Source organism: Pinus tabuliformis, chromosome Q, assembly GCF_031772625.1.
Source record: "Pinus tabuliformis cultivar Carrire ecotype Pingquan chromosome Q, CPIR1, whole genome shotgun sequence".
In the NCBI taxonomy this organism is placed as follows: domain Eukaryota; kingdom Viridiplantae; phylum Streptophyta; class Pinopsida; order Pinales; family Pinaceae; genus Pinus; species Pinus tabuliformis.
Window position 1 is genome coordinate 252,886,958 of NC_142296.1, and position 26,130 is coordinate 252,913,087.

Genomic DNA, 26,130 nt, shown 5'->3' on the forward strand with positions numbered 1-26,130 from the left:
GGGCAAAATCAGTACGCTCCTTATCAAAATTATCAGCAACCACAGGTCACTCCTTATCAAAATTATCAATATGGTCAACCTGTCGGGCAAGCTGCTAATCCATGGGGAGCTGGGGGGCAGACACAGGGACAGTCGTCCGCATATGGACAAAACTCCCACGGACAAACTCCCTATGCGCCAGGTCCTTTTGGGCCAGGTCCATCAGGGCAAAATTCCTACGCGCCAGGTCCTTTTGGGTCCGGCCCGTCCGGACAAAGTTCGTGGGGGCAACCCCAATCTGGGTGGAACCCTAATATCGCCTCGAATCCTCAGCCACAGATGTCCTTCAACCCGCAGCTACCATTTTTGGCTACGTTGGAATTACCCGATGTGTCCAAGTTAACAAACGATCCTATTTTGCATAACTCATATTGGCCACCGGTTCCGACCAAGATACCAGGTGACTGTCCAAAGTTCGACGGCAAAGCCGGAGAGGATCCTCAGGCCCATGTAATGACTTATCACCTTTGGTGTTCATCTAACTCATGGCTTGATGATTCTATCCGACTTCGCCTCTTCCAGAGGACTCTCACTGGTTCAGCTGCAAAATGGTACATCGAACTCAACCGCGGCATGTTTTCAGACTTTAACTCGTTGGCTATGGCCTTTTTAACTCATTTTCAGTTACCCATTCGGTACGAGACTGGGACCCATTTGCTCACGTCTCTGAAACAGGATACGGCGACGCACATCTCCGATCATATACATGAATGGAGAAGGCGCCGTCGTTTGATTAAATTTTGGATTCCCGATCAACTCCTGACCGACTGGTTTACCACGTCCTTTGTCCCTAAAATTGCCAAAGATATTGCAATGGGGGCGTGTGTAACTGAGGAGCAAGCAATCGCGCGAGCTCAATACCTTGACTTAGTGTATTCTCAGTCAGGTACTTTGTATGAGTATTTGCCAGATGCCCCGAGGCACGGACAAACCAAAGCTCCACCAAAGCCTTCCGTTGATGGGGTTATTGGCTCCGTGAATTCATCAAGTAAGAAATCAACCGCGAACCCTGGGAAGCAGAAACAAAACGCCTCTAACGAGAATGCTTCTCAGAGCCAATCTATTCCTGGGAATACCTCCGAGGTAAATGCCGTTCAGTCCACCGCGGCAGACAAATCCTCAAAAGGCAAAAAGAAAGGAAAGGCCAAAGAAAAATCCGGACAACCTAAGCAGAACCCTCCTAAACCTCCCTCCGAGGAAGGAGCCAAACGGAAGCCTAAGTATCCTTGTCTCATTTGCGAGGAGGATCACTACACCAAAGATTGCCCCAGGCGGTCCGAGGTTAGTCGGCTTTTGAAAGGTGCTTCAGGGTCCCCTGCCGTGCTTAAAGAGCCTTTCCCATCCCAGCAGACGCATCAGGTGGCAGACCCCTCTCAAACCTCTTCCTCGTTCGGTTCTCAAGTGTTCATGGCTGGAACCATCCCCATCCATGTCACGACTCGAGCGAAAGATTATCCATCTTCAGCCGGGAAAGAGCCGGAGGTCCCCTCCAGCGCTCCTACGTCCAGTTCTGGCCCTCTTCACATCGAACGGCCCAGCACCGAGACGATCCCCCGACCCCCTCCCAAAGGTGTACTCAGGAAGTCATCTTATAACCCCAATGCTCGTGCTGCCCAGCATTATAGCATTGTCGAGGACTTAGCTCAGGCTCCGTCTGCTATGTCCGCGTTAGAAGTCCTCCAGAGCTGCCCCTCCCAGAGGAAGTCCCTGCTATCAGCGATTGGTGGCATAGACCCGGCAGATTCGGATTTAATCTCTTTTGATCTCGAAGGTTTCACACAGAGATTGCCTCACCAGGTGGCTTTCCTTATACAAGTTCTCATCAATGGCAAAACGATCCATCGTACCGTCATTGACGAAGGAGCCTCAACCTGCATCATGTCGGTTGCTTGTTGGAAGGCTATTGGTTCGCCTGCTCTGAGCCAGTCTCCCACCACCCTTGAGGCTTTCGATGGAAGAGAATCTCGTCCATATGGTATCCTCCCACGTTTACCTATCTCTTTAGAAGGGAAAACGGTAGAAGTCGAGGTTGAAGTCGTTGACGCTAATCTCACTTACAACCTCCTCCTTGGACGAAGCTGGACTTATGCCATGCAAGCCGTGGCCTCCTCCTTATTCCGTGTCGTTCGCTTCCCCCATCAAGGGAAAATCGTCACGGTGGACCAGCTGTCCTTTTTTGCTTCCTCTTCTGAAGGGAATGTACCATTCGTAGAGCATACCTCCAAATCGCTAGTGAGTGTGGGTGCCGGATTATTTAAAGATCCCTCCTTAATGGGAGTCTTTCCCCTCCCGCCTCCAAATCTCGCCTCCGTTAACATGATCACAGTACGTTCTGATCCATGGGTTCTCCCTCCCTTGAGTCAGGAAGACTCTTGGGGCGAGATGATGCCGTTGAGCCCTGCCGAGCTCAACTACATCGAGATAGTCGCTGCATCGGCTTCACCCCCTGAACCTGCTCTTCCAAGCAGCGTTCCCGATTCATATGACCACTTCCCTTGGTTGGGAGAAAAGGCCACTTCGGATCCCCTGAAGGAATCATTTCCCTCCGACGAGGCTATCATCGAGACTATGTCTCCCGAAGAGCTCCCTTGGTCAGATCACCACCATCGCTCTTCGTTTCTCCCTCCTCATTCGGAAATGGCCACATGTCTCGGACGGTTTGCTTCATGTGTCCCATCTATCCCTCTCCAAACGCCTATTCAGTTATATCAAGTGTCTTCGGAAGGAAACATGGGTAACATTACGCAGACTTTGGCTATCGACATCTCTGTCAAAACAGGGGTCGTCGAGAATATTTACATTGGAGTCACATGCACTCCTGAGGAAATTCAACTTTATACAGACTTGTTTCGTGAATTCCGTGATGTTTTCGCATGGTCTTACGAGGAAATGCCCGGCATTGACCCCAGTATCGTGGAGCACGAAATCCCTACCTATCCCGGCGCTAAGCCTGTTCGTCAGCGTTTACGCCCAGTGCACCCTCGAAAGGCTGCAGCCATCAAGGCCGAAGTTGAAAAGCTCCTTCGAGCTGGTTTCATTTATGCCATTCCTCTCACGGAGTGGGTATCTAATATAGTCCCTGTGAATAAAAAACAGGGCACTATTCGGGTTTGTGTTGACTACCGCGATATCAATCGCGCCTGTCCAAAAGATAACTTTCCTACGCCTTTTATTGATCAGCTTATCGACGATTGCGCAGGAAGCGAAATTTATTCGTTTATGGACGGCTTCTCTGGTTACAACCAGATCAACATAGCCCCCGCAGACCAGCACAAGACCGCTTTCATTTGTCCTTGGGGCACCTTCGCTTACAAGAAGCTACCTTTCGGTCTTAAAAATGCCGGCGCCACTTTCCAGCGTGCGATGTCGTATGCTTTTCATGATATCCGACACATCGTACAGCCTTATCTGGATGACCTACCAGCTCATTCAGCTAAACGTCAAGACCATCCATCTCATTTACGCGAAATCTTTCTCCGCTGTCGACACTACCGTATTCGACTCAATCCGCATAAGTGTGTCTTCTGCGTGGAATCTGGCCGACTACTCGGGTTTATCGTCTCCCGGGAGGGCATCCGTCTGGATCCCCTTAAGGTCGAGGCCATTTTGAATCTTCCTCCCCCTGCCACTCTACAGCAGTTACAAAGCTTGCAGGGAAAAGCTAATTTTCTCAGACGATTCATCCCAAATTATGCCGAGGTGGCCAAGGGTTTCACACGATTACTAAAGCGAGACACGCCCTTTCGTTGGGACGCTATCGCTCAACAATCTTTTGAGCGTCTTAAAGACCTCCTGGTCTCAGCTCCGCTCCTAAGACCTCCAAATTACCACCGTGACTACACCCTTTACTTGGCCGCTGCCGATACCACCATCGGCATGGTTTTAGTGCAAGACGACGACGATGGCACTGAGCATGTTGTATACTATCTTAGCCGCAACCTTCTGGATACGGAGACTCGCTATGCATATGTCGAGAAGTTGGCATTGGCCGCTGTCTGTGCCGTCCAACGTTTCCGTCATTACATCCTGTTGCGCACAACGACCGTGGTCTCTGATTGCAACCCCATGACCTATATCCTGTCACGTCAGTTGCTGGGGGGCAAATACTCGAAGTGGATCGTAATCCTCCAAGAGTTCGACTTGGAATTCACTGCGGCCAAGTCTAAGAAATCACTGGTCTTCGCTGAACTGCTCTGTTCCTTACCATCTAAGTCTGCACCATCTCGTTCAGAGGAGCATATTCCGGATGAAACGCTATTTCTCATCAGCACTCTCGACCCGTGGTACGGGGACATTATCGTATATTTACAAACGTCTTCGTTTCGTCCCAATACATCGAAGGATGCTCGACGACGAATTCGTCACCAAGCTCAACCATATCGCATTCTGGGCGACACCCTGTACCGCCTCGGCGTCGATTCTATTCTTCGCCGATGCTTAACCCTCGAGGAGGCTGAGCGAGTCTTGAATGACTGCCACTCCGGCGCTTGTGGCGGCCATATGTCCGGATACGCTACCGCTCAGAAGATCCTCCGCGCTGGTTATTTCTGGCCTTCTATCTTCAAGGATTGCATCCTTGCTGTACGCGCATGCCACGAGTGCCAGGTTTACCACCGGAAGATGCGTGCACCTGTTGCACCACTGCACCCTGTCGTAACCGTAGGTCCATTTGCAAAATGGGGCATCGATTATACGTCCTGTAACCCTCGTTCGGCCGGGGGGCATGGGTACATTATCGTTGCTGTGGATTATTTCACCAAGTGGGCCGAAGCGATGCCTACATTAAACGAAGACGGTCACACAGCGGCGCAGTTTTTATTCAATCATATCATCACTCGTTTCGGAGTCCCTCAGGCTATTGTTACAGATCACGGAAAGCATTTCCGAAATCATATGATGACAGAATTAACGACCCAGCTAGGCTTGCGTCAAGATAGTTCGTCACCGTACTATCCTCAATCTAACGGTCAAGTCGAAGCCGTGAACAAAGTTTTGATCACCATGCTTCAACGCACCGTCAATACACACAAGTCAAACTGGCATCTAATGCTTTTCCCGGCCTTGTGGGCCTACCGGACTTCTGTGAAGGATGCCACCGGTTTCACCCCGTTTCAACTGGTCTATGGACTGGAGGCTACCCTTCCCGTCGAATGCGAGATTCCTTCATTAAAATTAGCTGTCGAGTTGCTTCCCAACACCACTCCGGTGGAGGAACGGCTTCTTTACCTAGAACGGTTAGACGAGACTCGTCGTTTGGCTTCTCTGGCTATCGAAGCACAGAAGAAGAGAGTCAAAGCTCACTTCGATCAGAATATTCATCCTCGTTCCTTTGTTGAGGGAGACTTAGTACTGCTCTACGATCAAGCTAAGGATAAGCTGGGGGCAGGAAAACTCGAATCCATGTGGTTAGGTCCCTACATTGTGAAACGAGTTTTACAAAAGGGCGCATATGAGTTGATTGACTATGAAGGAAATCCTCTTGACAAGCCCCGCAATGGGCTGTATCTGAAAAAATACTATGCATAGCTTCTCACATTCACTTTGTATATACGTGTGTTTTTGAGTTTTAGTGCATGAGTTTCATTTTGCTTTGGTATAAAGGCGTGTCTTACCCCTTATTATGCTTTGTCTTTCCTGCGCAGATGTCCAGTACTCCTTATGTTGGTTTCGCTGATGGTGCCTGCCGTAGCACTTGTAATTTGTCTTCGGCAGCGTGGGTGATCTACGATCCTCACGGAGAGTTGTTAGACCTTCAGGGTGTCTGCCTAGGTCGTACCACTAACAACGTTGCCGAGTACAGCGCTGTAATCGAATTACTTGCCGAAGCAGTTGATCTCGGCATCCGAGAGCTAGTGGTGAACCTGGACTCCCAGCTGGTTGTCCATCAACTCAACGGACGATATTCCGTCAGAGACCAGCGCATATTAAGGTTGTACCTACGTGTAAGATTGTTGGAACGGAATTTTGATTACATTACTTATCAACACATTCCGAGACGATTAAATACGTTGACTGATGCATTGGCAAATCATGTATTAGATAGACATTTGCGTAACAGATAAACATCATACAGGAAAGCATAGATAGCATAGTAAGACCATAAGCATGTGTAAATAAATCATTTCAAGCATAGTTTGCATGTGTGTGCTTTTAAGCTTGCATTAAAAAATATAAAATCCGTGGGTCATGTGTCGTGCAAATTCATACATAAGATCACAATTGTACTGAATAAACGCATAACATAAACAACACATCATCATATGTAACAATGACCCATCCAAAAAATCGGTATGTATATATATATATATCGTGTGGCGCACTAAGGCGCTCAAAAATAGATGTGCATGTCCAAAAATCTCAATACATCTGAGTCATATGTCTCAAAATAGCAGTGGAAATAAAACCTAGACAACTAGTCAGCTGGATGATGCTCTCTGTAGTACACAGCTGCTCGTGCTACCCGCCTCAGAAGGCGGTGCACCCTGGGTTCCACCCCCACTGTATTGATCTGATGCTCTAAGGGGACCTCTTCGACCCCCTGGTAGTCAGGCACCCCCTCCAGCAACCCCTCAAGGTTGCGAGCCACAGTCTCCGATGCGTTGACCCCTGGAGGGGCTAAGGCCAAAGCCTCGGCTCCCTGTCCGTCTCTCCGTGCCGTGGCAGCCAGGCCAATCGGTCTAGTAGGCCCCACATCTGCATAACAAGACATTTATTAGGACATGTACATAAAAAATTAAAAAAAACAATGCAAAACTCAAAAAGTCAAAAGGTGTTATACCTGCATCATCCCACTGTTCACCTGGAGGCAGTGTCAAATCAGGGTCATTGCGGAAATCCATACCCGCATATGGCCAATCCTGCACAAAAATCTCCTGCTGGTCCAGCCAGTCTCTGAAAAATGCTCCCCAGCTATGTGGCCGGCCGCCACCCCCACGTGGCATGATACGAGCCCACCGTGAGGCCCTCGTCTCCCGAGGATCCCTGGGGGCATCCACGGCCATCGTCTGCAACCGCATGGCTGGCACTCGCTCCAGAATGAGCGGGACCAGAATCGATCCATAGCCAAACTGCTTTGTCTCCCCGCGACGACAGTTACTCAATTGCCTCTTCATGTTGTTGGCCACTGCCGTGCACCAATCGAACACTGTAGGCTCGAGGCAATCAAGAGCCAATAGGAGATGAGTCTTTGAAGCCTCATGGTTGGCCATACTACCCGCTGCCCGGGTCACCATGAACAGAATGGTGCGAAGCACTATGTCTCTCACTGTGGGGATTGCTACTTTCCCACTTCGCGTCTTTACTGCCTCCGGGCAGACCCGAGCCATCAGGTCATCTAAAGTGCCGCCGCTAGGTCGCTGCCCCTCCAAGATGGGCCTCGCACCTCGGCGCGACAGCCCAGTCAAGAAAAAGATATCCATACGGTCAAACTCAATATCGTGACCGCGGATGGTGAATTTCATATCCACCGGGTTCCATGCTCTAATCAGTAGCTCAAGAAGATCATGCTGAGCTCTCAGGCGCGGCGTGAGGAAGAATTTCATAAAACCGCAAGCCCGCATGGCATTGCAGCAATTCACATCCCCCCAAGCGGCTATATCTTCCACATCGTGAACTCTTTCCTGCCATTGGAAAGCCATGATGTCCTGCACAAGCCATAAAAACAAGTTAGAAGTGCTGGCAATAAAAAATTCACGTTCATTTTTGAAAACAAAAATTTTTCCGCGCCAGCGCGGCTGTTTTAGAAACAGCCGCGCTGGCCATGGCAGCCCTTCGTTAAATTTCGAGGTCAGCGCGGAAGAACACGGGTTTTCCGCGCTGACCCGAAGTTGGCCACGTTTTGTTCTAATTCGGTCAGCGCGGACCCGTGGGGGATATCCGCGCTGACCGAGGGCGCATCCATGCACCAAGAATTTGCCCAATTGGGCAAATTCAACCGTTAAAATCCTACTAAAATTGACCAAAATGCAGGGCAAGGGAACAAGAACCTACCTGGAAGAAGCGGATCGGAAAACGGTGTCTGTACGGGCTGGAAATCGCTCCGTCAACTTTCTGGCTCCTCCACGTCCTTCACGTTCCAAAATAGTAAAATGGTAAAAATGACTTATTACTCCCCCCTATTTATAGTAAAAACTCATAAATTGCCATATTTTTGGGTTTTTACCATTTTTAACCATAACTCTAGCCCTGAATTTGTTAAATGCATGTCTTAATATGTTTTTTTACACATATCGAATGGATTTATGCGGGTAGTGCCCTTGTGCAGGTTCAGGTAAAGCAACTTGGTCATGACGGTCCGCCGTTCATGTGATCCCCAAATGTGTCGTCTCTAAGCTCTTTTCCGACGTTAAACAAGAGAAGATAGCCGAGCTTCCTTTCAGCTCGTTAAAAGGAATGAAAGGCGGTCGTTTTAAGCTCTTTTTCCGACCGTTGAACCAAAAAGATTGCCGGGTGTTTGTCGTTTCGCGCTCGATATCGGCTCTAAAACGACGTGTTTTCGACCGCTTTTTTACTTTTTCGGGTCGAAGACACTATTCATGAAAAGTACTCCTCGGTTGTAATGGCCGGGCGGTTCTTTCGAGCATAGTTTTATACTTTTTCGGGCTCGAGAGACACAACTGTACGAAAAAGGACCCCCCTGGAGTCTCCTTTTCCGCATTCTTTTCAGACTCTCGAAACAAGAAAAGAGGCCGAGTTTTCCCTTTGTCAGGCTCGTTAAACACTCAATGACATCGGATATTGTCGAAATGACACACATCAAGCATATGTTATCCCCGTCAAGCTTGTCATCCAAAAATAATCGGGGTACCTGCCAGCAATGGTGGGGAAAATGGAACTATGATTACAGTCGTCTCGGCAGTACGTCGCTCTTGAACATGGCACTCCGCTGTTTCGTGTCTGGGTGGGGTCATCTCATTTTGTTTTCACTAGCCTCCATGGGTTTGGGATATCCTATTTGACCTCTCATCTGCTCATTGCCATCATCACCTTATCCTCTGCTCATTTGATGTCAAGTACTGCCAAACCCGTTACAGTGCCGTTATATGTTCAAGAGAAGTTGTCCCCTGCCACAATGCAACCTCGTTCGCTATCTCACACAAACTATTGTACCTCTGTCTCGTGTCGATGATGTGGGAAACATCATGGCCCACCTTCGATCAAGGTCCTTTCTCGTCGACTCCAACTCATTATCCGGGAAAGTGACCTAGAGACTCCCTTCAGGTGCCTTAGAGCCTGCATGCCCTAATGGCAGGTTCTTCGTGTTCGACGCGAGGTTTACATCATTGGCCTCCGATCGAATGATTCCGTGGGTGTTCGACACCAGCTCATTGATTCACATACCACGGATTGTACCTATAGTACCTTGAGGGCCATTATCATTAATGGTGGTACCTCTCGCGTCTGTTAACAGTTTTCATCATTGACTGGTAATCAGACGATGTTCATGCATGTTCGACTTCAACCCATGCATTCACATGCTTGAACTTGTACTTTGTTCGGATCGGGACGGAGCGCAAGACCCTGGATCCCTGTCTGTTCATGGTCCAGGCTGCGAATTATGGATGATCATTACATGACTCATTGATGGATGGCTGCGCCCATACCTGAGTCTCCATGGATGGCTGCGACCATACCTTATCAGTTTTTGGTCTCTTTGACTGGGTGGCTGCGTCCATTCCACAGACCATTCTCGCATGTCTTTTGGATGGCTGCGCCCATGCCTAGACTGCATGTACTTGATTGTCAGAGATTTTCGGTCCTTCTTGGTGGTGTTCCAGTTCGGCGTGTGTTGTAAAGCATTTCACCCCTCCCACTCTCTCGGTCTTCATGCTTTAGGGGGCATCTGTTACACAGTAACTTATCACTACCTTCCTGTCAATCACCCTGCTGTGCCCAGAATTCACAATCACTAAGTGTTTACTCCCTGAACTGGCTTAAAAACCCATTTTTCCAAAGTTTTGTTCATCAGCGCGTCTGTTCCTAAAATAACCGCGATGACAGGCGCCTTCCAGTGTATGCTGTGCGCTGCCAGCGCGGAAGAACATCACTTTTCCGCGATGGTCCACAACGCGCCTTTTCCGTGTTCTTCCGCGCTGACATGACTTCTTCAGTTATTGAGATGCGCCGACAGCGCGGCAGTTTCCCTATAATCCGCGCTGATCCAGTTTAGGCGAATTTGTTCAAACAACCTGCCTTCCAGATCCCTCCAGGCTTGGTTGTTAGCTTTGTGACTGTCGACTCCCTTCTATGGCATGTCTGTTCGACCCTTTCCAACAACTTCCCTTGAAGATAAGCTCATCCTTCCACCCTTTTAGGAGACTCCTTCTCCTATATAAACTCTCACCATTACCATGAGCAGCTAGTTAGACTTAGCTTGGAATAGCTTGGATTGTATAGAGCTTGTAGTGCTCAGATTGCTGCTATAGGTGTGGTGTGCTAGAGGTGGAAGTGATTGATTGCTTAGGGAAGGTTGTTTGTGACTTTTGTGTGAGAGAGAGAGTTGTTTGTCTTGGGAGAATCATCCTCAAAAGTGAATGCTTGAGACACATGCTGACTGGCCCCTCCTGAGAAGGTTACCGACGTCAGAACATTTGGTTGTATTCTTCTCTATTCTGATTAATAATAGATGACTGCTATTATTGTTCCATTCTCACTTGTTTATGCAATGGTTAAACGTGAATTACGTCTTTTCTGACTGATGTATGGTTGCTTTTATTAGATTTCACGCTTGCGTTTGTTTCCTCTTCGTGTGTGCAGGTATCTATTCGCGGAGATCGCGGAGGATTGTGACCAACTGAAATGAAGGAGCGAAGAAAACATCCCTTCGTCAAACGACAGCGCGGGAATCCAAGTAGGTGCTCTTTACTTCTTGTTTAATTGCAATTAGGAACATGCGTGGCAGCATTGTGTGATTGTTGCTAGACCCTTGCTGGGCTAGTAGGGATCGCCTCTATCCGTAGAGGGGATTTACCTCTCCAACACTAAGATCTGGCTAAGCATTCAAAATTTGATGCTTTATGGCTTGGTCCTTTCAAAATCTCAAATGTCTTGCAAAACAGTACTTTTGAGTTACAGAATCTTGATGGGACAGAACTATATGGAGGGCCATTTAATGGGCATTTTCTCAAAAAATCATTTTACTAAGGTTGTTGGTAGTCTAAGTTCACTATAAATACTGGTGTCATTTCATAATAAGACTCCATAGCCCAATTTCAAGGCACTGAAACTTCAAAAATTTCTTAGAGCCTCACAGGGAGAGCTCTGTCCCCTGTGGAGCCAATGTTAGCATAGTTCTGGGCTAAGTCATGACTAGGTTTTGAAATTTTTATTTTTAGGATTAATTTTGAAAATTTCAAAAAGTTTCAAAATGCTGACAGAATTTCCAGTAGCACCCGATTTTCTCGTTTAGACAATCTCCCCTATTTTTTAGATATACTTTCAGTTATTGTTTTATTTTCTCTTTTATTTAAAAAAATATCCGATGCTACCAGAATTTTCGGTAGCGTTTTTCTTTTTTTTTTAAATAAAGCCGAAAACACAACCATTTTCTATTGTCCATGTGTCATAACAGTGGAATATCTAATCCAAATCATAAGATTTCATGATTGGATAGGTCTCAAACTCCAAGTCAAGTCAAGTGGTAGTCATTAATTGTTTGGGTTGATCTTGTTTGCTAGGTGTCAATCACAGTTGTTTCTTGCCCCACCCATCTTAAATAACTTGTGTTTCCCAAAATCTTAAGCGTGTCTATAGTGTTAGTCTTAGATATTTTTTTGAATCCCAATGACCATTCTTTATGTTCCTCGTAATGCGCTACCAAATTTCTGGTAGCACCTGTTTTAATAGAAACATATAGCTATCAACAGAAACTTCTAGGCTAGTTTTGGAAAGATGACAACCCATAACAATATGGATAAGGAAGATCATGGATATGAGATAGTTATGAGGTTATTGAACGTTGTATTTAATGAAGCTATATGGTCATTTAATAGGAAAGACCATAAAGAGAAAAATCAATTCCAGCAACAAAGTGTCATTCTTCCTCTTCTTTTCATCTACACCTGTACTTTCAGTTGTAATTCAATGGGAGATGTTTTTAATATCTAAAATACACTCATGTAATAAGAAAATAGTGGAACCACCAATTTAGGAGAGTTGGATTTGGTGCCTCTCTCCCTATATATATCTTTTGTAAATATCATTTCAAGGTTGGATTTTGGTTCACATGAAGACTCAGCTTAATAAAATAGCTTTTTCTGCACTTCATGCTGGAATATTCTATGATTCAATTCATATATAATGTGTGGTTTGTCTATCTCTTGTTTTAAAATTTCTAAATTATAAATTTGTAGTATCTAGTATAGTATGAGTGAGAATCATTAAGAGGGTCTGATGATGACTTATCCATTGTTCAGTTTTCTATAAATTATAATATGTGTTCAAGTAGAACTTGCTAGTGAAGGTTTCACAAAGGATTTGTGAGATACTTTATACCTGCTTTTACTTCCTAATTGTTTTTTTCCTTTTCAAACCTGTTTTAACCTTTTAAATGGTAAATTACAGCAGCTAGTATAGTATGAGTGAGAATCATTAAGAGGATCTAATGATGACTTATTTACTATCCAATTTGTTGTAAATCATAATATCACTTTAAGTAGAAATTGTTAATGAAGGTTTCACAAAGGATTTGTGAACTACTTTATACTTTTTCCTACTTTCTATTTGTTATTCTCCTTATCAAAAAATAGAGTTTGCTATAAAGGTTTATGTAGTTGAGATCATTGTCTTAAGATACTCAGTTTTCTTAGGATAAGTATCAACTACCTGTTCTCTTTCCTTGCTCCCCTATACTACTCACTTAACCATACAATTTATGCTTGCCACAACTTTCAAAATGCATAAAAGTTAAAGAGGAACACAGTTATTTCAAAAATCCTTCGGAATCCATCCCACCACTCAAAAAACCCTTTTAAAATTTGAAATGCAATCATGATGCGTAAGGCTTACTCCTTTTGTAGTGTAGGAGTAACTCTTTGCACTAACAGAAGTAAAGGGTAGGATCAACTCATATCCCCCATTTATGACTTCCATGATGAGGAATCACATAAGAAAATCTCTAAGAGACTAAATGGGATATGTAGGTGGATAAGTATTACTATTAAATGGAAAGATTCAATTAGTGTGGTGCATTTACAGCAATATATTGGACGAGTTGTGCTTATCTTAGATTAGGGATATTACACTATGATACATGAGTTCTTATGGATCTTGGTGCAACAATAATATTATATTCTTTGATCAACCAAGCCTCACATTAGGATCCAACATAGGCCAATGTGCAAGAGTGATTACTAGAGATCTAATTAGGGATATCATTTTTGAAAAAAATATCATCATGATGTCCATATCGAGTGGGATATGAATAGAGGGTTATGGCTAGACAATTTCAGAGATGACAATTACTTTGAGTGGGAGAGGATGTTAGGGCAAAGAGTTGGGTGTTCCTTTAATTGAGGTGCACACCAAGGGTGACATCTCAATTACACAATTTGTGATAAAGATATGACAAGAAATGTGATAAAAAAAATATGTTGTGTGAGATTGTACCAATGAGAGGTGTTAAAAACCGACACTTGAGTTTTACATTAAGCATGCATGGGAAACTTGGTGGAATGATTAATGTGGGTTACTGAGCAACTGACTTGGCCTAATGATGGATGAGGAGGCCTTTGAAAACACAATGAGGAGTAGCACAGACACCCCAATACATGGACCAAAACTCCCCCAGATGAATGACCAAGAAGAGGCCAAGGTCATTGAGGGACGAATTGGACTAAAGTGGGGACACCTTAGTGGAATGGTGGTTTGTTTAGTTCCCAATATATGTGAGCCCAAATTTAGCATGACCTAGATGAGCAAGTTGAAATTTAACATCCTCCAAGATGAATTGGACAAGAAGTGTTGAAGGAGCCCAAGACATGATGAACCAAAGAAATATTCCAAGATAAGATATGCAGAATCAAAGCATAGGAGAGTCAACTTGAATAGAATTCGGTGCCCAATGAAAAGAAAAAATTGGTGCCTGATGTAAGAAAATTTGAGTTCACTTATAAAACAATTATCAACCCAACTAAGATGACCTATATGATGAGAATAAATTAATCATATATAGGAGGCATCATTCCATATAAGTATGTTCACAATGGATAAAATGAGTAGATGAGTAAGAAAGAATGTAGATCAACCAAACATCAAAGAAACATGGTTCAAGGGAGAAATAAATAGAACCAAGGGAGATAACATATGTTGTTTGAAGGATGACATGTTGTAAGATGAGAAGGGAGTGAAATGTGGTGTCTTAAGCATGTTGTGGGACAAGTCTCAGGGATGTGGATAGGTTAGCAGAGGCAACCGACTCAAGGGTTAAGCTGACTCATGAAGGAATAAGAGGCTACCCGTGGAAGGGTGTTTGGGTGGCCTAGTGGGATCATCAAGTTTTGGGGTTGGATTTCCTTATTTTCTCTATATTTTTGGCTTTACGTTATGGTTGAACTAATCCATTGTATCATAATGTTAATGTAAATATACTTTTCTAATAAAAGTAGAAATTTAAGGGCTTGTTTCCATTGAAATTGTGCATTCTTAGGATAAGTATGTGATCTTGTGTATGATGCTCATGATTTTTGTGAACATATGATGATGTGACAATTTTATTACTATTCTATGTCTAATGGATTCTAGACATTCACAAAAATATAGAGAGGAACAAGGGTAATTACACTTGGAGTTGTATTTTGGGTGAAGTAACATTGTACTACACTAGGTAGTTATGATATAGGCCAATGTGGTAGACTTGAAGGATCACAATCCGCCCAAAAGGCCCTTTGTGATAATTGGAGGCCGTAGGTTCCTGACATCAATATGTATATTTTAATGTCATATGTATGTATGTAATATATTTTTTAATTCCTAGTCATTTTACAAAATTTAAACCACAATAAGAGGGAGAATAGTTGGTCATGGTCACTTGGTTACAACATGCCTCTTGCTAGGACGACCCAATTGAATACGTCATCCTATCAACTAAGAAAGTATATTCAAGCTCCTGGCCTAAAGAACTTCCAGAAGTTCCCTCGCCCTTCAATTCCTTGTCCAAATCATAACCATAGTGTGTCATAGATCCTTGTTCCAATACCCATTTAGTACCCAAAACCAAAATCAATCCCTCGCTCTCTATCCCACTCCAAAACCTCTACCCTAATTCCCCCCTGTAAGAATCTCTCTTGAAGCTCTTTGTATGTATCCTCCTCTCCATAAAAAAATTTCTACAATTATGCCTCACCCATTATTTAATACCACTAACCTCCCCATTATATCAACAATCCCCATCCCTCTCCTCAAGCCACTCGCTACCGTCCTATCCCTCATTTACTTCAAGGAGAAAACAATGTAAAGGTGTATGGTTATTAATATATAACTAGAATTGTATATTTCTCCTTACAAATTTCCTCACCACCTTCCCCCGCACAAACACATATATAATCGTGGATTTAATAAATTTTAAATAATATTATGAAGTCATTTGACCTCTTTATAGATTTTGATTTAAAAAACTTTATTAAATTTTTTCAATAAAAATAAAAAATAATATTGCTATTAAAAATTTATGTGCATTATCCAATTTATCTAATACTAACCCGAACCAAATTTTATAGTTATATTAAATTATATAGTGATCACCCTTTTATGTTATTAAAGCATTTTTTCGTTATTATGAAATTGAACATGATTAACTAAAACATTAGATATGCTAATGTATTGATAGAATAGAATAATTTAACACAATAATTGATATAAAAAATCATATAAATAAATGTACAATTATGTTTACTTTTCATATAAATATAAATTTAAACTTAAACAGGCCATCGTACATGTTCATGACCTCGTGTCACAATACATCCTTGAATCTCATCTACGAAAGTCACATGAAAGGAGGCATTCACCCCATGATTAAATATGATTCTATTTAAAGGGAATGAATCCCACCTATCCATGGACCCTCGAGTTACTAAATCCATGCCATTTTTAAGAGGAAAATGTAGCCTATGGAATAATCAGCTTCCACTCAATTGTGCACCCGTCTACCACCTCTAGATTATAGGATCATTGATTTTTGTGTGGAAGTGTTGAAGAGAAGGGGAATAAGGAAAATTATAGATATTTCATAAGACATGGAGAATCTTTACAGATGCAAAAACTCCTAAAAATTGTTTTCTGAGGCTAGTTGATAACTTCCTTTAAATAATAATCGTCTACAATCTACTCACAAGAGTCTGCAACAAACTCCTAATAAACCACTTTTTTGAGTGCAAAATTTGAGGAAAGGTTTGCACCTTGAGAGATTTGATCCCTCTCAATGTTTGGTAGATCCAGAGTTAAGATGGATCTAGGTTGGTTTCAGTTATGTGCCACCAAGGAAAATATATAAAAAATATGATTAATTTTATCAATAATATGTAAATGCATCTAATATTAATATAACCATTTTAAATATGCTAAATATGTCTGATATTTATATAGTAATTTTAATTTTCAATTTTCTTAGTTACCTGAGTTTGTTGAGATGATAAATATTGTCACTAACTCTAATGATGAAAAAATATGAAATAAAAATTTTGAATGCAAAGTCACAATGCAATAGTATTGAATGATGGAAAATGTGAATAATAAAAATGTAGTCAATTACAAATAGTCTTCATTGTGACCATGTCACCTTTTTTATCTGTCATATTTTCAAATCAATTATCAATTTATCTAGTACCCCTACTGCACTAATCCCATCTCTTAATAACTATTATCCAATATTTTCTTCCCCAATCACTTCACAATCAATTATGTTATGTAGTGGCTTACTTATTTTCAACTGACTTTGACATTTAAGTCTAGGCAGGTCATCTCTTCTAAAACATGTAAGAAAGGAAGCAACTTCCATTAGATAAGGATTTGTAAGGTTTTCCTTCATTTAATTGTTTTAATTAATTTAAAATTAGAAAAAAATTAATCAATATTTAAGCGAGTTGTGGTTCCTCAGGATGGTGTTGTTTTCATATTTAACATTATAAAAATCATAAATAACATAGGGGATGTTATAGAAAGATATGGGAAAGTCACTTCTGGCACACACAAGAGAATATGTTGATACTATTGTATTATTGAAGTAGTTCCTGGGTCAAAGTTTAAGCTATTTATTTATGAAGGTGGAGCTAAAAGAGTTAAACATATATGATGGGACATGATGTCCCAAGTTATTGGGAAGATTCTATTGGGTTATCCAACAGTTTTTAGAGAAAATGAAGGGCTTTAATGAAGATATAAAACTCAATGGAGTGGCCATGTATCTAATAGGAACAACCAATCTTTAGTGGAGGACCAAGGTTGAGGACTTAAGTAGCAGGTCATGTCATAAGTAGGATTGAGACATGGAAAAAGTTGAAAGAGGATTTTAATTGCATTTTGGACTAGGGAATCAGTAATGGGTAGGAATGGATCACCTAAGGGAGCTAAAGCATAGTGATAAGATCCCAAATTATACTAATATATTCTTAGGTCTTATGTGAGATATTAGAAATATGTATGAGAATGAAAACATGTTTTCCTAGATGAATAATCTCCACCCATGTGAAAAAAAAGGAAGTTATGAAGTAGGGAGTTCAATATCTTGGAGTATCCATAAATATACCAAAGAAAATTCTTTACTACTAAATATATGGTAATGATAAGGAGGAGAAGTGGAATGATAGGAGAAATAAGAACAAGAAAGACCAGGAAATGGGGAATAATTCAAAATATTGAAAATTATCAAGTGCAGCCACAGAGAAGAAGCCCATATATTCTTGGATATGTGGAGAGGAGGGCTTAGTAAGGAATTTACATATAAAAAAAATTGGCTTCTTTAGAGCAGCAATATGTAGCTATAGTTGGGATGATATAGGTAGTGGGGTTACCAAGAAGGAAAAGAGGAGACCTAAACATAGAAATGAGGATTACCACCATCATCAAGAGTGAAAAATAATATTTTTCTAATATATATAGTGACTTCAGCGTCAGTGATGTAGAGTCTCTTCTCTCACAACATGTAGTGTTGGCTAGTTGGGGCTTGACATAGGTTTGGAGTTAATTAGCCAAAGAAATCCCTATACTACTGGCCCTTTTGGCAACATTCTACACACACTCAAAGTAGTATGGGGGGGTGTTGGAACCAGGTTTTCGCACCCTTGAGATGTCTGAGAGGTTGAACTAGGCCAGTTGTTAGTCGCTTCACGTAGGTTGCTTCGCGCACTACCCAGGCCTTCGCGCCCTAGTATACTTTCCTTCGCGTAGTCCTAACTAGGGGTTGTGGAGCTTTGTGTTGCTGGAGTAGCGCTCTGTGCTGTTCCCCTAAGTCACACCTGGGATCTTGCTTATCTTCCTATGCCTTGCCAATTATCTTCGTGTAAATGGATGTCTTATGTTATATTTATTTATACAACACATTCATAAGAGTTTGTGCAGAAAATAAACAGTACACTTGCAATTTAAACCCAATCATACATTAAAAGAAGAAAAGATACATAATAATATTGTAAACTTCTCTTTATTAATTCTTCTAATGATTACAGACTCGACTTGTCCTGCGCACTCAGCTGTAGGGGTTTGTACACTCAGCTGCAGACTACTAGGCCTTTGTGCACTCAGTTGCAGAGCCCTCTCCTACTCAACAACCCAAAGACACACTTTACACTTCGACTCAGTCTCTTAGACTCATCATACTTCCATTCTATTAGCTATCATATACACTTAGAGCCTCGCTCTATTTATACAATCCCATGGTCCGCGGACCATGGCTAGGTCTATCAAGATGACATTACATTACAAAAATGAGGGCAGACAACCCTGTGATTCTATTATAACTTTGTGCTCCACGCCCATAATTCACAGAGCTTTTACAAAATACTTGCTAAGAACTTGGGTTTTAAGCCCCCAAACCATGCCTTGGGGGGATTCCATGCCCAAAAATCCCCTAACATAAACATCGTGAATCGCCCTCAAGTCACTCTGTCGGTGTAGAGATCTTCGTGCGGAGCCCCTCGAACTCTGTCTGAACTGTTACAAGGTTGGCAACGCACTGAGCGAATGCCTGATGGATTTCTTGTACGCGTTGTTTCAAGACCATGGTGTCAGAAGTGCATCCTTGCATCTGTGCCTGTGTTCCTTGCATCTATGTGAGCTTGCCTTTGATTGCTACTGCGATGGTGAAGGCCTCGTCAATCCAAGGTTGAACGTGCACCTTTACGACTGCTTCTTTGTGCCTTGTCGCGTCCATCTATTCTTTCACCGCTTTGGCGTGTTTTATCCGCACAAGCCTCTAAGTGAGGGCCACCATCTGCGCAGTTCCTTTGATGCTATCATATTGCTACTAGAGTTCTCGTACCTCTGTTTCTTAGCAATGGATGTTGGAGTCCTCTTGCAGATTTGTGAGGACCTCAAATGACTCCATCTACTTTGCTGCCATTGTCTCGACTGCGAGGCTAGTCGAAAGGGTACTAGCCTAAGGGGTGTGCACCTGCAGCTCCTGCAGTTATGCTCTGAGGGCCCCAATACAATCTGGTTCTCTTGCACAAAATTTTGGAGGGCCTCAGAGGTGAAATCATGCACCATCTTGCCGATGTTGTGTAGATCACCCTCGGTACGGGTGATCAGGTCAATACACAACTTTGATGCCTTGACCTTCTTGCGCGGCCCTGTCCGCTCAGTCGGGTGCTAGCACTTCAGCTATATTGACACGGTTTGTGGGTCTGTGCTTCACTCCTCTTCCTTTGCTTCCTTCCCATGCGAAGGGGACTTTTGGCCCTCAGGCACCTTCGTGGCTACCTCCTACCATGCTACTGCTGCTGCGCCATTTTTCTATTTAGTCGTTGTTTGTGCAGCGTCGCGTGCTTCCTATGCTTCTACTATCACTGCCTCCTTCCTTCGCTTCTCAGCCAACTACACCATGCACAGTTTTTCCTCCTCTTTCCTCCTTTGCACCGCAAACTTCTCCATTTTCGTGATGTCTGGAGTGCGCCACTCCGGCGGCGATGTCTCCAGTACATTAAAGATTACAATGTTCATGGATACAAAGGGTAGCTCTCTCCATTGCTTGGTCATGTCCTTGCGCGCTCTAATGTATATGTTGTGGAGGTCCGCCTTAAACTCTGCAAAAATTTGCAAGCTGTTGTAGATAGTGGGTGATAACCACGACTTGTGGTTGATCCCCATTCTGAGGTTCATCTCCATGAACACCTAGAATATCTTACTATCGTGGATCCATATTTCATCCTTTGTGGTCCAGAGTGAAGCATACTTCACGACCTCAGGTAGATCCTTGTCAATTATGGGAACTGACTTTCCTTCGACAATTCCCTTGCCACAAGCACTATGGATAGTAGAAGCCATGCATAGTGGAATGTTTTGCCTTGTTCCTAAGCTTCATGGAAATTCTCTAAGAATTTCTTGCAGAGGAACTCGAACCAGTTAACCTGGACCACCTCCATGCACTGCTCAGCAAGTGCTACCACTGACATAGGTACCTCATGTTACACTAAAAAATGTCACCATGGCTATTTACAGTCGGTATGGCTCAATCAACAGTCATACTACCCTTTTGAGCAAGTCTTATGCCTCTACTATTCATATCAAACTCCAAGAAAGAGAGAAAGTCTTTATAAAACATGTTTATCTCTGGGTACGCAGGTTCTCTCAAGCCTTGCTTGCGGGTACGCACCTTTTGTTCATAAGGTCTGCGTCCAAGGACGCTCTGTATCTAAAGGGGCAGGTGCGTCCCTCTGAAAAGGTTAAAATGCGCAAGTTTTATCTTCAAAAACTTACTTGTGGTCATTTCTAGAGCATTCTAGAAGATTCTTGGATGAGTATTGAGCGCCTCCAGATGGTTCATGCACTCCTATCAAAGAGGAACTTATCCCATCAATAAGGGAGTGATCCCATCCAAAGAGGGGACTATCCCATTGATGGTGGACCTGATTAACTTCCTCTTGAGCACTATAAAAAGAGACATTGAGCAGAAGGAAGAAGGTTGAAAGCTATAGATTTCTAAGGGTAAATGCTGCAGGAATTAGGACTCCCATTTAGAAGCTTGTGAGGAGAGATTGTCATCTTTACTTGTTCTATTTGGAAGTGGGTGAGCTTTGTCAAAGTAGAGGAAGACTCTTGTGGACCCTGGAAGGAGCTTGCACAACACCAAGGCTCAGGTTGTAATGGTTCCTTTTGATTACCTTTAATGCAAATTGGTCCATTCTTCTTAATAGCTTGTTGTTAATGGGTTATTTCATGTACTCCTTGGTCTATATGTTGAATATGCTTTGTTTTATGTTATAATCAGGTGCTATTTAATTGTTTGACTGTTGGTGATTGCAGGTTTTGGAGAAAGGGAGGAGCTCATCTGGATCAACAAAGCTTGGACTTCTACAACAGCATTTGGACAGAGGTAAGAACGAAACACTTGATTTCTCATATCATAATGTATGTTTAGAGAAGGATAGCTCCAGTTTGTTTTGTTTGTCATTAGAATGTCTTAGACTTCTAGGAAGGTCAGCTGTGTCCGCACCCTTGACTGATTCCGTGTGACAAATTGGCGACTCCGCTAGGGATAGTTTCCATTAATGAGAAGAGTCCTTTCTTTTGTTTGAACTTTGCTTTGAGAAAATTGGTTTATTTTTCTGGTTTTGGCTCTGTGATCTTGTCTCTGGGTGGGTTAGCTTAGGATTAGTTTTATTTTTGGTTTTCTTGAGTTTTTCAGTAGGACGCACCCTCTGAGTGCTGCACAGTGCATCCCTGGACGCACTTTTTCTGTGTGCACAGAGCGGGCCCGCACCTGTGCTAACGGGTTGCTTGCGTCCCCTGCCAAAATTTAAGAAAATTCCACTTTTTGCCCTTTTTGCTCTTAGATTTTGTTTTTTCTTAGTTTTTTCTGCCCAGATTCATCAGTCCCTTGTCCAGAATCTTCACCTGAACTGGTTTCATTGGCATTAGGTGTTTTAGTGGATTTCGTCGAAGTGTAAGCCCTAGGGTTTGATTTTGAGTAGGTCGTGTAGTGACTTTAGCGGTAGGAATTGTCAAGCCTTAGATATCTCTGGTTTTGTCAACTTTCTAAGAAGTCAGACTTGTTCTAAAACTCTACCTATAGAAGTAACTTACCATCAAGTTGTCTTTTGGGCCATTTTCGAAGTGCTTGTTGTTTAAGTCTTGAATTCCATTTTACGAAAAGAACAAAAAGATTTGAGTTTTGTTTTGGCTAGTCTTTTGATTCTGCATTAGCTAGTCCTTGATTTGATTTTGATCAAGTAAAACATCCTAGAATCGCCTTTATGAGCTTTTGCCTTGTTAGGTTTACTTAGAGTAATCTCTCTTTTGGTTTGCTTGTGAGTCAAATTTTCATAGTTTTGTAGCTTTTGAGATTGTTTTTTGTTAAAGGTAGGTTTACATGCTTTATTGAAAAGAGAAAATACAAAAATATCTCCTTTGAATAGTTTTGTTTCAAGTAGCTTTAAAAGTTTTTGAAAGAAAAAGAGTTTTTCGTGCAAGTAAAGAGTGGTTATGTTTGTGTGCTCGAAAAGAAAAAGGGAATTGTTTCTTTGATTGTCTTTTCTAAGGAAGTTGTTTTCTTTAAAAATTGCATTCTCTCAACTCTCTTAGTTAAAGATTTTCATTGAAAAGGCAAAAGTAGTATAGATCATCTTAGGTGCATCTTTGTAGTGGTTGGAGTCGAGTCTGCACACCATTGGTTTCACTTCCATCACCTTGTGACTTTAAAGAACAAACTTAAAAGTAACGCTTAAAGTAAAATTGAACTAGTAACTTTTATTTTCTAGGGCTCTGAAGCACCAACATAGCTTAGGCTAGTGTCTTGGAGTAGGTGAGTACTTAACTCTCCAAGGCAGTAAAACAAACAAGTAGTCGATCTTGTGATAGAATCAAATCCAATTGTTACATTTACACTCTGGGAAAGCTCCTCTTAAAGGAGAAGCACGAGCTCGTGTCCGAACCAGTGAGGGGATCATTCCCCCCTCGTTGGGAACGACGCCAGACAGTACGTATTACAAACGGTAAACCTCGGATTAACCATTGTCGAGGAGCCAGGGGTCACTTATCGGTAAACCTTGGATTACTGTCAAGGAGCCGGTAAGGGGATTGAGCTTGCTACTCTGCCCTTGCGTGCTGTCGGAGTTTAGACTGTTCCCCCAGGTGTACTTGTGGCCGTTGGTAACCTTAGTGACCATAATCTCTAGGATTCTACCCAAGGTGACGGTGGAGGGAAGGTCCCACTGTACCTGGAGCAGACGTCGGCTATACTCACTTGGATTTTCTGGGGGGTTCACTTCACTCGAGACGGTAAAAGTGGAGGAACTTGGTCCAGTCTATTCATTAAGCACGTTGTCGGCGTAACTGTTCCACCCGCCATTTCTGTACTGAATCCTGCGAGGTTGGACCTAATCACCAAATAGCGCTTTTGGTCCGGAAGATACTGTTTGTGTTTGGTTTGACGCCCTAGATTCTTTAGGCGTGTGATTCAAATTTGTTTGGTTCTTTAGAGACTTTAGGTGGTTTGATTTGAAATTTTATTTTGTTTTCGTGTGTAGTAGTTAAAAGTTTTTAGCTGTGGCGGAATTACCGAGACAATCCCGTAGAATTCGGGGCCAGTCTCCTGAAGTTGTTTCTGTGGCCGAATTGTTGAGAAGATCCTGTAGACTTAGGGGTGAACCTCCTCGAGACGACCCCAGTAATTTAGAAGGTTTAAAGGTCCTTGTAACTCCTCCTAGTGGCAGTAGAGTAGGTTCACCTGAAGAAGGAGAATCTTCCTTGGTAGTCCATCCAGATTACCAAAGTTTAGAGACAGGTTATAATCCCGAAGCTGTTACAGTTTCTGAACTTGTTGGTAGTTTTTCGTCTGCTAGCGATACAGGGGAAGAACCAGAAATATCCGAACTTGTTACTCCAACTCCTAGTGTTCCTGATTCACCGAGAATAGAAAGAATTATCACCGAAAATCTTCCTGTTGGTTTGATTGCCATAGAAGAACTTGTTCCAGAGGAAGAAATAGGCGTCTCTGATCCTGAAGATCAAATTACCCTTGATCTAAGGGAGCGTGAATCCATCTTTTACAGTCCTCCTAGAAGTACCACTTGGTACCTTTCGTTAACCAATTATTTAGACAACTTTGGGCTAGGTTTTTCTACACCTCGTACTCCTTTTCCACCTGGAGGTATTCATACTCCTGTAAATATGTCTGGTCAGTCATCTGTGTTTACACAAAGTCCTGAATCTTTTTTACATGGCGGTCCTTTTGTTCCTACTGGGTATCAATCTCTTTCTGGTACCTTTGCGGGAGCGTCTCCTCAACCCATTGATCATGGGTTATTAGTTGGAAACAGTGGTAATGTACCATTGAGTGTAGGAGACATTTACATGATGTCAGGTTCAGTTCCCGTTACCCAACCTCAAGGTGGCCAATTACCGCCTGGGGGGCAGCCTTCGCTAATGCCTGGGGGGCAACCTCAAGGTACTTCATTCGTGTCTGGGGGGCAACCTCAAGGTCAGTACGCTCCTATGGGGCAATACATACCTCAAGGTCAACCCCAGCCTCAATATGTACCCCAAGGTCAACCTCAGTATCAATATCAACCTCAAGGATGGCAACCTCAAGGATGGCAACCCCAAGGGTATCAACCCCAAGGGTATCAACCTCAAGGATACCAACCTCAAGGTCAAGGTCAACCCCAGTACCTGTATTTACCTCAAGGTTATCAACCTCAAGGTCAATACTCAGGTCAAAGTTATCAACCACCTCAAGGGCAATCATATGGGACTGCACCTTACAATTATCAATCCTATCCTCAATCCGGCTATGGATCTCAGTACCCTCAACCTGTTATGGGTCAATACCCTGGAATGTTAGTGTGGGATCCGTCACAAGGTCAACAGATGTTGCAGCCAAGTATACAGTCGGTACCTCAAGCAGGACAACCTGTAGTTCCTGGTCCACCCCAGCAACCGCAACCTGTCCAGTCAAGTGTTCAGACCCCTGTAACTTCGGTAGTTACTCAGCCGCTAATTGCACCTAGTACTCCATCTCAAACGGCTGCAGCAACTACCGCCACATCTACCATACTTACTTCTGGAGTATCGACGGCTCCGGTTTCTACTGTCCCTGTAACCACTCCTCAGACATCTGTACCGTTGTCTGGATCTACGATTCAAACCACAGTCCAGATGCCTGTAGGCCAACCTGGTATAAGTACGGTTGTTACTACTCAACCTCAATTTGTTCAACCTCCGTACCAGGGACAGTATCAACCTGGGCAAGCTGTCCAACAACCGGTTTACCAGTATCAACCGTATCCTGGGTACACTTATCAACAACCTCAGCAACCCCAGTACGGTCCGGTTAATCCTGGTTTTCCAGGAGGATATAATATCCCAAATGCGACTCCTGTTCCTAGTTATCCTGGATATCCTCCTCCTGGGGCCGGTATTGTGACCCAGAGTTTTAGAGATCCTAACCGGCAGTTACCGTTTATCGCAACTTTGGATTTACCAGACTTGACGCGCCTAACGAACGATCCAATTCAATATCTTCCGTTCTGGCCGCCAATGCCAAATAAGTTGCCCAGCGATATACCCAAGTTTGAAGGTAAGTCTGGAGAGGATCCGTCCAATCACGTGATGACTTACCACCTCTGGTGTGCTTCAAATTCCATCTCGGATGATTCAATCCGTTTACGTCTTTTTCAGCGTACACTCATTAGTCTCGCGGCCAAGTGGTACATTGAGTTACCACGGGCCTCTTTTTACAATTTTAGCCAGTTAGCTACCTCGTTCTTAACTCACTTTCAGTTACCGGTCAGATACGATAACGGTGCGGAATTGTTAACTTCACTAAAACAATCAACCTCCACGTATATTTCAGATCACATTCATGAGTGGAGACGTCGAAGAAGGTTAGTGAAAGTTTTTATCCCGGACCAAATCTTAGCTGAATGGTTTGTTAAATCATTA